Source organism: Leptidea sinapis, chromosome 45 (genome assembly GCF_905404315.1).
Source record: "Leptidea sinapis chromosome 45, ilLepSina1.1, whole genome shotgun sequence".
NCBI classification, from domain to species: Eukaryota; Metazoa; Arthropoda; class Insecta; order Lepidoptera; family Pieridae; genus Leptidea; species Leptidea sinapis.
This window is the reverse complement of record NC_066309.1, coordinates 8,821,421-8,831,420: the sequence shown is the minus strand read 5'-3', so window position 1 is coordinate 8,831,420 and position 10,000 is coordinate 8,821,421. Positions and strand designations below refer to the sequence as shown.

General features: G+C 46.4%; 3 non-coding genes across 3 annotated transcripts in view; all 3 read right to left on the bottom strand.

The window, feature by feature from the left end:
• The window catches only part of LOC126977674 (small subunit ribosomal RNA), a 1,905-nt gene extending 796 nt beyond the window's left edge, over positions 1–1,109 (bottom strand). The window contains exon 1 of the ribosomal RNA XR_007732348.1: positions 1–1,109. This exon is cut by the window's left edge and continues 796 nt beyond it. This is a non-coding gene — a ribosomal RNA (small subunit ribosomal RNA).
• Positions 1,110–5,583: 4,474 nt separating this feature from the next.
• On the bottom strand, positions 5,584–5,740 carry LOC126977578 (5.8S ribosomal RNA). The gene has a single exon (XR_007732251.1). It is a non-coding gene; the product is annotated as a 5.8S ribosomal RNA (ribosomal RNA).
• A 376-nt stretch (positions 5,741–6,116) lies between these two features.
• On the bottom strand, positions 6,117–8,021 carry LOC126977671 (small subunit ribosomal RNA). The gene has a single exon (XR_007732345.1). It is a non-coding gene; the product is annotated as a small subunit ribosomal RNA (ribosomal RNA).
• Between the last annotated feature and the right edge of the window lie 1,979 nt (positions 8,022–10,000).

Sequence of the window (10,000 nt, the reverse complement as noted above, 5' to 3'; positions counted from 1 at the left end):
AGATGACATATTTACGGTTAGAACTAGGGCGGTATCTAATCGCCTTCGAACCTCTAACTTTCGTTCTTGATTGATGAAAACACCTTTGGCAAATGCTTTCGCTGATGTTCGTCTTGCGACGATCCAAGAATTTCACCTCTAACGTCGCAATACGAATGCCCCCAGTTATCCCTATTAATCATTACCTCGGAGTTCTGAAAACCAACAAAATAGAACCGAGATCATATTCTATTATTCCATGCACGAAATATTCAAGCGGCATTTTGAGCCCGCTTTGAGCACTCTAATTTGTTCAAAGTAAAATTGTCGGCCCATCTCGACACTCACTGAAGAGCACCGCGATAGGATTTTGATATTGAACCGGCGTTTTACCGCCGGCTCACCGACGATATGCTCCGCAGACGTGTCAGTATCACCGCGGATGCGATGCACCGACAGCGCGGCGCACAAATGCAACTACGAGCTTTTTAACCGCAACAATTTTAGTATACGCTATTGGAGCTGGAATTACCGCGGCTGCTGGCACCAGTCTTGCCCTCCAATTGTTCCTCGTTAAAATATTTAAAGTGTACTCATTCCGATTACGAGGCCTCGTAAGAGTCCCGTATCGTTATTTTTCGTCACTACCTCCCCGTGCCGGGAGTGGGTAATTTGCGCGCCTGCTGCCTTCCTTGGATGTGGTAGCCGTTTCTCAGGCTCCCTCTCCGGAATCGAACCCTGATTCCCCGTTACCCGTGACAACCATGGTAGTCGCAGAAACTACCATCGAAAGTTGATAAGGCAGACATTTGAAAGATGCGTCGCCGGTACTGGACCATGCGATCGGCAAAAGTTATCCAGATTCATCAAAATTAACGACTTCGGACGCGAGGCCCTCCGTCGATTGGTTTTGATCTAATAAAAGCACTCATCCCATCACTGGTCAGAGCTCTGATTGCATGTATTAGCTCTAGAATTACCACAGTTATCCAAGTAACTGAGTAAGATCTATGGAACCAAAACTGATATATTGAGCCATTCGCGGTATCGCCTTAATACGGCTTGCACTGAGACATGCATGGCTTAATCTTTGAGACAAGCATATAACTACTGGCAGGATCAACCAGGGAGCTGCTGCAAACAACGATTGTTGTCGCGCTCAGCGCGTCATGCGTCGCGATCTCCCCTTAGGGCGTCGCGACTATGACATCTTGAACATATCGTGAGATATCCGTTCGCGCACTGTATACTATATATCTCAAAGGCATACGGTGCGCGTTGAACGAATCATAAATCGGCGATGGGCCGATTGTATGTTATGAAAGTTCAGTAACGAGAGTCCCTTCGGGTAATAATAAAAATGATGACACGCAATAGAAGCGGTATCAACGTATTAATATCGGTACACGTCGTGATCACAAATCGGATCGACGCCCGGTGCTTGAGAGGAGCGTGAACGTCTCGCACGCGTGAAATGCGCGACGCGTTCCGGCTTGCGGGCCCTCACGTTAAAAATCTTAACAGAGGGAAACCGTCGAAGCCCAGTCGGCGTCTTGGTGCGCGCAAAAAATTTACACGATCGCTTTCAACGTGACGAGGATCGCCGCAGCGTATGATACTGTAGAGAGAGTGAAGAGAGGAATTATGAGAAACGAAATCACAAAAAACCTTTCAAATCACCAAATCAAATATCATCCGCATAGGGAAACTCGAAAACGCTCGATCGACACAGCGCGGTGAGTCTGTCTCATTTTTTATATTGTAAAAAAAGAACATATAAAACAACGCGCGACACAAACACAGACACAGACACACCAGCTCTCTGCCCCGAGAGTACCAACAACCGTATTGTTATTATATCATCGTCGTTATCATCGCGCGCATTCACAAACTTACTCAAATATAAATATATATTAAATAAAATATGAATGACGATGACGACGACGAGAATAATAAAACAGCAGCAGTTGTTGTGGCTGGGGGTGGTTGGTGTTGTGCGCGTTTTTGTATTTTTGTCGCGTGCGTTTTTCACTCTTTTTACAAGAAAAAACTTGAGCGGCGTTGAATTCGGCGTCGCGAACCGTTCGCTACGGACTCGACTCTCGACGCCGACTGCCGTATGTGTGGTGCACGCGAACGATATGAACGTGTAAACTCTCTGATATGTGAATAAAGTGATTTTGATTTGATTTTACTATTTATTAATAACATAATATTGAATATGCATTGCGGCTTCGAAGAAAAAATCGTTTTTTTTTTTTTTTTTTTTTTTTTTTTTTTTTACTTTATTAATAACGAGTACGATAATGTTCAGTAATAAACGCGCGACACGTACATTTCATTTTCCCTCCGAAACCAAATAAAAAATCTCCAAAAAAAAATATATTTCAAATCAAATCAAAATTCTTATCATACATCAATCTTACTCACCCAAACTAAACATGTAAACGTCTAAACGCAGCACGAGACGAGCCAGCTACTTGATACTACCTAAGACAAGAACAAATTACGGCAAGCGTATGTTTATTTACGAGGGCGCACCACTTTTTAATAGTCTACCTTCATCTCTCAAAAAGATTAGGTCACTAAAAACATTTAAACGTGACCTATCAGACTATATTGTTTCAAAGTTTTTATAAAACACATGTCTGAAATTGTTTGTTATGTGACAGTGCCCTGTAAAAGTGTGTAATCTTAAATTTTGTGAAGAAGAATAAGTACTATAATGTGTAACATGTATGTACTGAACATCTAAAGAACGGCGGATAAATTATTACATCATATTTTTATGTTCTCATGTAAGTGACAATATTATGTTTTTAATGAGAAATAAATATCTTTAAACGTAATTCTTTCTTACTTACTTACTTACTTACCTATTTACTTACTTACTTAGTTGCTTACTTACTTACTTACGTACTTACTTACTTACTTACTTAATCACATTCGTTTTTCGCGATTTTCAGCAAAACGGTAGGTAAGTTTTATCATAAAAGTATCTCGGACAAAAATTGTAGATCGTAAAATTATCCATTAAAAATGTATCAATACTTAGTGTTAGATTCAAAAAGTTAGTTTCCACGCCACCTATGAGGTAGTAGTGTACTTAGCGCGTTTTTATAAGTTTTTGAATAGTTATTATCTCAGAAACGGTGGCTCGTAGGAAAAAAAGTATCGGTACATTTTTTATAGATAATTTTATCACCTACACTTTTTCTCGTAGGTATTTTTATGATAAATTAATAATTAATAATTTATTTTATTTAATTAAAAAAAAAAAACGGACAGAACATGCAATTATTAGGGGACACGAATATTGGTCAAAAACTATAATGTTCTGGTGTACAAGGAACAAGAGAAAAGATGGAGACCGGCAGGGAGCGCCGCGCTCCTCGCGCTCGGCGGTACTCGTTAACGGTAGTGTATAGGCAAAACGCTTCAGCGCCATCCATTTTCAGGGCTGGTCGCTTCGGCAGGTGAGTCGTTGCACACTCCTTAGCGGATTCCGACTTCCATGGCCACCGTCCTGCTGTCATGAGCGACCAACGCCTTTCATGGTGTCCCATGAGCGTTTTTTAGGCGCCTTAACACTACGTTTGGTTCATCCCACAGCGCCAGTTCTGCTTACCAAAATTGGCCCACTTGGCACCGTCATCAGATCTCCGGCTTCATCGTTCGAGTAAGCCGGAGTTCTCACCCATTTAAAGTTTGAGAATAGGTTGAGGTCGTTTCGGCCCCAATGCCTCTAATCATTCGCTTTACCGGATGAGACTGTTACGAGTCGACGCCAGCTATCCTGAGGGAAACTTCGGACGGAACCAGCTACTAGATGGTTCGATTAGTCTTTCGCCCCTATACCCAGTTCCGACGATCGATTTGCACGTCAGAATCGCTACGGTCCTCCATCAGGGTTTCCCCTGACTTCGACCTGACCAGGCATAGTTCACCATCTTTCGGGTCCCAGCATCTGTGCTCAGAGCGCGCCCGCATTCGCTGATTGGAAACGAGACGCCTCGGGAGTGCGAGAGATCGATTTTTGACGACCGACGCTCCATCCTCCCTGAGCGCGCGACAAGCGCGCGCCTTCACTTTCGTTGCGCCTTTCAGTTTTGTCTGTTTGAATTCATAACTCAATGACTCGCACACATGCTAGACTCCTTGGTCCGTGTTTCAAGACGGGTCCTGCGAGTGCCCGAAACAGTAACATCGCCGACTGATACGCGCACAGTCCGAGACTACACGGCTGCGACGACAGCGGCGTCGCGTCAGCATCCGCACAAGGGCAGGATGTCGACGACGACTCTCGCTCGCGTCGGGCCGGACGCGTCCCCGGATGGAGACGCGTGCGCGTTTCATGACAAGTACCGTCCGCCGCCGGCCGGCGATCGTCACGGTCGGACGGCTGTGCGCGTGAACGCGCAGCCGCCCGGCTCCCGGACAACGCTTAGGCCGAACAGACGAACGGGTCGCGATGCATAATGTGTACTAAGAGAGAAGTGCACGCCGTCCGGGTGCGTCAACGGCGGCGACCGGTGAACGCGAGCACGAGTCTCGCGCACATCGCGGCACGCCGCCGTACGCCCCGGAGTGACGATGAATCTCTCCGTTCGTTCATTCGAGTTTCGCAGGTTTACCCCTGAACGGTTTCACGTACTCTTGAACTCTCTCTTCAAAGTTCTTTTCAACTTTCCCTCACGGTACTTGTTCGCTATCGGTCTCGCGGTTATATTTAGCCTTAGATGGAGTTTACCACCCACTTAGGGCTGCACTCTCAAGCAACCCGACTCTGAGGAGAGTCCCTCTCGCGGACTCGCTCCGTCGCTACGGGCCTGGCACCCTCTATGGGAAAACGGCCCCGTTCAAGACGAACTTGGACGGGAGCGGCGACCGCGAGAAAGCGGAACCTCCCTAACACCACATGTCCCGCGACCGTGACGACCGCGGGATTCGGCGCTGGGCTTATCCCTGTTCGCTCGCCGCTACTGAGGGAATCCTGGTTAGTTTCTTTTCCTCCGCTTACTAATATGCTTAAATTCGGCGGGTGATCCTCCCTGATCTGAGGCCAACGATAAAAAGTATGAGGCAGACACGATATCCGTCAGCGCAGCGACACCGTCGTGCGCGCGCCGCCAATAAGTCTCAACGACGTATCGTCGACCCGCGCACGTACCGCGATCGAAGCGCCCTTCGGACGTCGAGTCCGCCTACTCGTTTGCACGCTCACGTCGGGCCGAAATAACACGTGCAGCGCACGGGACGCGAACCGAAGGCGCAGCCACGCACGCCGTTCACATAGAGAGCTCTGCATAGATTAATTAAAATTAATCACGAGATATCCGCGTGTGACAGCGAACGAGCGCGCCCCGGTACCGCGCCCGTCTCCGTGACCCACGTCGGGCGTGAGGCGGAGACGGCGTTGCACGCGAGCAGCACCACGCGTTGCGGCTTATTTTACATTTTCGAACGGATCGAGCGGGCCCCGGAAAACCGGCGGGGTTTACCCGAGCCCGGCCCGAAGACCGTCACTCGTTTTACACGTTTTTTAGGCGCGCAAACAGTGTTGTCAGCATACAGCGACGGCGTCGTCGTATTCTTTTATGCAGCCGGCCCTCAGACAGGAGTGGTCCTGGATATTTCTCCACGGACCGCAATGTGCGTTCGAAATGTCGATGTTCAAATGTGTCCTGCAGTTCACACTATGACGCGCAGTTAACTGCGTTCTTCATCGACCCGCGAGCCAAGTGATCCACCGTTCAGGGTAATAGTTTTTTATATTTAGAAAATACGTGAACGATCTCTGTGTGTAACAAAATATTATGTGACGCACGCATTGCGCGTACGTCGTGATCTCGACTCGCTTCGCACTCGACATGAGCGCGTCGCGAGACGCACGCGCGTCGCGTACATGCGAACCGCGCCCGCCGAAGCGTCGTGCCGGAGACGTCGTGCCGGACACCCCCCACATGCGGCGGGAGATGTCAGCGCGCGCGCGGCAAACGCGACAACGTAGCACAGAGAGCACATCGCGAGCGCGAAAATAATCAGTGATTGACACGTGATTGAAGTTATCATCGTCAACAGTCGGCTGTGAGCGAAGCGTGTCGGCGACAACGCTCGCGCACGCGACCGTTACACGTTAATGATCCTTCCGCAGGTTCCCCTACGGAAACCTTGTTACGACTTTTACTTCCTCTAAATGATCAAGTTTGGTCAACTTCCCAGCAACGCCGACGGCCGCGAAGCCACCGCGTGTCGGTCCGAAGACCTCACTAAATCATTCAATCGGTAGTAGCGACGGGCGGTGTGTACAAAGGGCAGGGACGTAATCAACGCGAGCTTATGACTCGCGCTTACTAGGAATTCCTCGTTTATGGGGGATAATTGCAAACCCCAATCCCCAGCACGAAGGAGTTTCAACGGGTTGCCCGGGCCTCTAGGCCAGGGAGAACATGTTGATTCCTTCAGTGTAGCGCGCGTGCGGCCCAGGACATCTAAGGGCATCACAGACCTGTTATTGCTCAATCTCGTGCGGCTCGAAGCCGCCGGTCCCTCTAAGAAGAATTTTAATACGCCGCCAGTGAGTTGCGCGACCCTGAAGCCGCGCACACCTAAATGACGACGCCTATTTAGCAGGCTAGAGTCTCGTTCGTTACCGGAATTAACCAGACAAATCGCTCCACCAACTAAGAACGGCCATGCACCACCACCCACCGAATCAAGAAAGAGCTGTTAATCTGTCAATCCTTCCGGTGTCCGGGCCTGGTGAGATTTCCCGTGTTGAGTCAAATTAAGCCGCAGGCTCCACTCCTGGTGGTGCCCTTCCGTCAATTCCTTTAAGTTTCAGCTTTGCAACCATACTCCCCCCGGAGTCCAAAATCTTTGGTTTCCCGGAAGCTGCCCGCCGAGCCATTGTAGTAACGTCGGCGGATCGCTAGATGACATATTTACGGTTAGAACTAGGGCGGTATCTAATCGCCTTCGAACCTCTAACTTTCGTTCTTGATTGATGAAAACACCTTTGGCAAATGCTTTCGCTGATGTTCGTCTTGCGACGATCCAAGAATTTCACCTCTAACGTCGCAATACGAATGCCCCCAGTTATCCCTATTAATCATTACCTCGGAGTTCTGAAAACCAACAAAATAGAACCGAGATCATATTCTATTATTCCATGCACGAAATATTCAAGCGGCATTTTGAGCCCGCTTTGAGCACTCTAATTTGTTCAAAGTAAAATTGTCGGCCCATCTCGACACTCACTGAAGAGCACCGCGATAGGATTTTGATATTGAACCGGCGTTTTACCGCCGGCTCACCGACGATATGCTCCGCAGACGTGTCAGTATCACCGCGGATGCGATGCACCGACAGCGCGGCGCACAAATGCAACTACGAGCTTTTTAACCGCAACAATTTTAGTATACGCTATTGGAGCTGGAATTACCGCGGCTGCTGGCACCAGTCTTGCCCTCCAATTGTTCCTCGTTAAAATATTTAAAGTGTACTCATTCCGATTACGAGGCCTCGTAAGAGTCCCGTATCGTTATTTTTCGTCACTACCTCCCCGTGCCGGGAGTGGGTAATTTGCGCGCCTGCTGCCTTCCTTGGATGTGGTAGCCGTTTCTCAGGCTCCCTCTCCGGAATCGAACCCTGATTCCCCGTTACCCGTGACAACCATGGTAGTCGCAGAAACTACCATCGAAAGTTGATAAGGCAGACATTTGAAAGATGCGTCGCCGGTACTGGACCATGCGATCGGCAAAAGTTATCCAGATTCATCAAAATTAACGACTTCGGACGCGAGGCCCTCCGTCGATTGGTTTTGATCTAATAAAAGCACTCATCCCATCACTGGTCAGAGCTCTGATTGCATGTATTAGCTCTAGAATTACCACAGTTATCCAAGTAACTGAGTAAGATCTAAGGAACCAAAACTGATATATTGAGCCATTCGCGGTATCGCCTTAATACGGCTTGCACTGAGACATGCATGGCTTAATCTTTGAGACAAGCATATAACTACTGGCAGGATCAACCAGGGAGCTGCTGCAAACAACGATTGTTGTCGCGCTCAGCGCGTCATGCGTCGCGATCTCCCCTTAGGGCGTCGCGACTATGACATCTTGAACATATCGTGAGATATCCGTTCGCGCACTGTATACTATATATCTCAAAGGCATACGGTGCGCGTTGAACGAATCATAAATCGGCGATGGGCCGATTGTATGTTATGAAAGTTCAGTAACGAGAGTCCCTTCGGGTAATAATAAAAATGATGACACGCAATAGAAGCGGTATCAACGTATTAATATCGGTACACGTCGTGATCACAAATCGGATCGACGCCCGGTGCTTGAGAGGAGCGTGAACGTCTCGCACGCGTGAAATGCGCGACGCGTTCCGGCTTGCGGGCCCTCACGTTAAAAATCTTAACAGAGGGAAACCGTCGAAGCCCAGTCGGCGTCTTGGTGCGCGCAAAAAATTTACACGATCGCTTTCAACGTGACGAGGATCGCCGCAGCGTATGATACTGTAGAGAGAGTGAAGAGAGGAATTATGAGAAACGAAATCACAAAAAACCTTTCAAATCACCAAATCAAATATCATCCGCATAGGGAAACTCGAAAACGCTCGATCGACACAGCGCGGTGAGTCTGTCTCATTTTTTATATTGTAAAAAAAGAACATATAAAACAACGCGCGACACAAACACAGACACAGACACACCAGCTCTCTGCCCCGAGAGTACCAACAACCGTATTGTTATTATATCATCGTCGTTATCATCGCGCGCATTCACAAACTTACTCAAATATAAATATATATTAAATAAAATATGAATGACGATGACGACGACGAGAATAATAAAACAGCAGCAGTTGTTGTGGCTGGGGGTGGTTGGTGTTGTGCGCGTTTTTGTATTTTTGTCGCGTGCGTTTTTCACTCTTTTTACAAGAAAAAACTTGAGCGGCGTTGAATTCGGCGTCGCGAACCGTTCGCTACGGACTCGACTCTCGACGCCGACTGCCGTATGTGTGGTGCAGGCGAACGATATGAACGTGTAAACTCTCTGATATGTGAATAAAGTGATTTTGATTTGATTTTACTATTTATTAATAACATAATATTGAATATGCATTGCGGCTTCGAAGAAAAAATCGTTTTTTTTTTTTTTTTTTTTTTTTTTTTTTACTTTATTAATAACGAGTACGATAATGTTCAGTAATAAACGCGCGACACGTACATTTCATTTTCCCTCCGAAACCAAATAAAAAATCTCCAAAAAAAAATATATTTCAAATCAAATCAAAATTCTTATCATACATCAATCTTACTCACCCAAACTAAACATGTAAACGTCTAAACGCAGCACGAGACGAGCCAGCTACTTGATACTACCTAAGACAAGAACAAATTACGGCAAGCGTATGTTTATTTACGAGGGCGCACCACTTTTTAATAGTCTACCTTCATCTCTCAAAAAGATTAGGTCACTAAAAACATTTAAACGTGACCTATCAGACTATATTGTTTCAAAGTTTTTATAAAACACATGTCTGAAATTGTTTGTTATGTGACAGTGCCCTGTAAAAGTGTGTAATCTTAAATTTTGTGAAGAAGAATAAGTACTATAATGTGTAACATGTATGTACTGAACATCTAAAGAACGGCGGATAAATTATTACATCATATTTTTATGTTCTCATGTAAGTGACAATATTATGTTTTTAATGAGAAATAAATATCTTTAAACGTAATTCTTTCTTACTTACTTACTTACTTACCTATTTACTTACTTACTTAGTTGCTTACTTACTTACTTACGTACTTACTTACTTACTTACTTAATCACATTCGTTTTTCGCGATTTTCAGCAAAACGGTAGGTAAGTTTTATCATAAAAGTATCTCGGACAAAAATTGTAGATCGTAAAATTATCCATTAAAAATGTATCAATACTTAGTGTTAGATTCAAAAAGTTAGTTTCCACGCCACCTATGAGGTAGTAGTGTACTTAGCG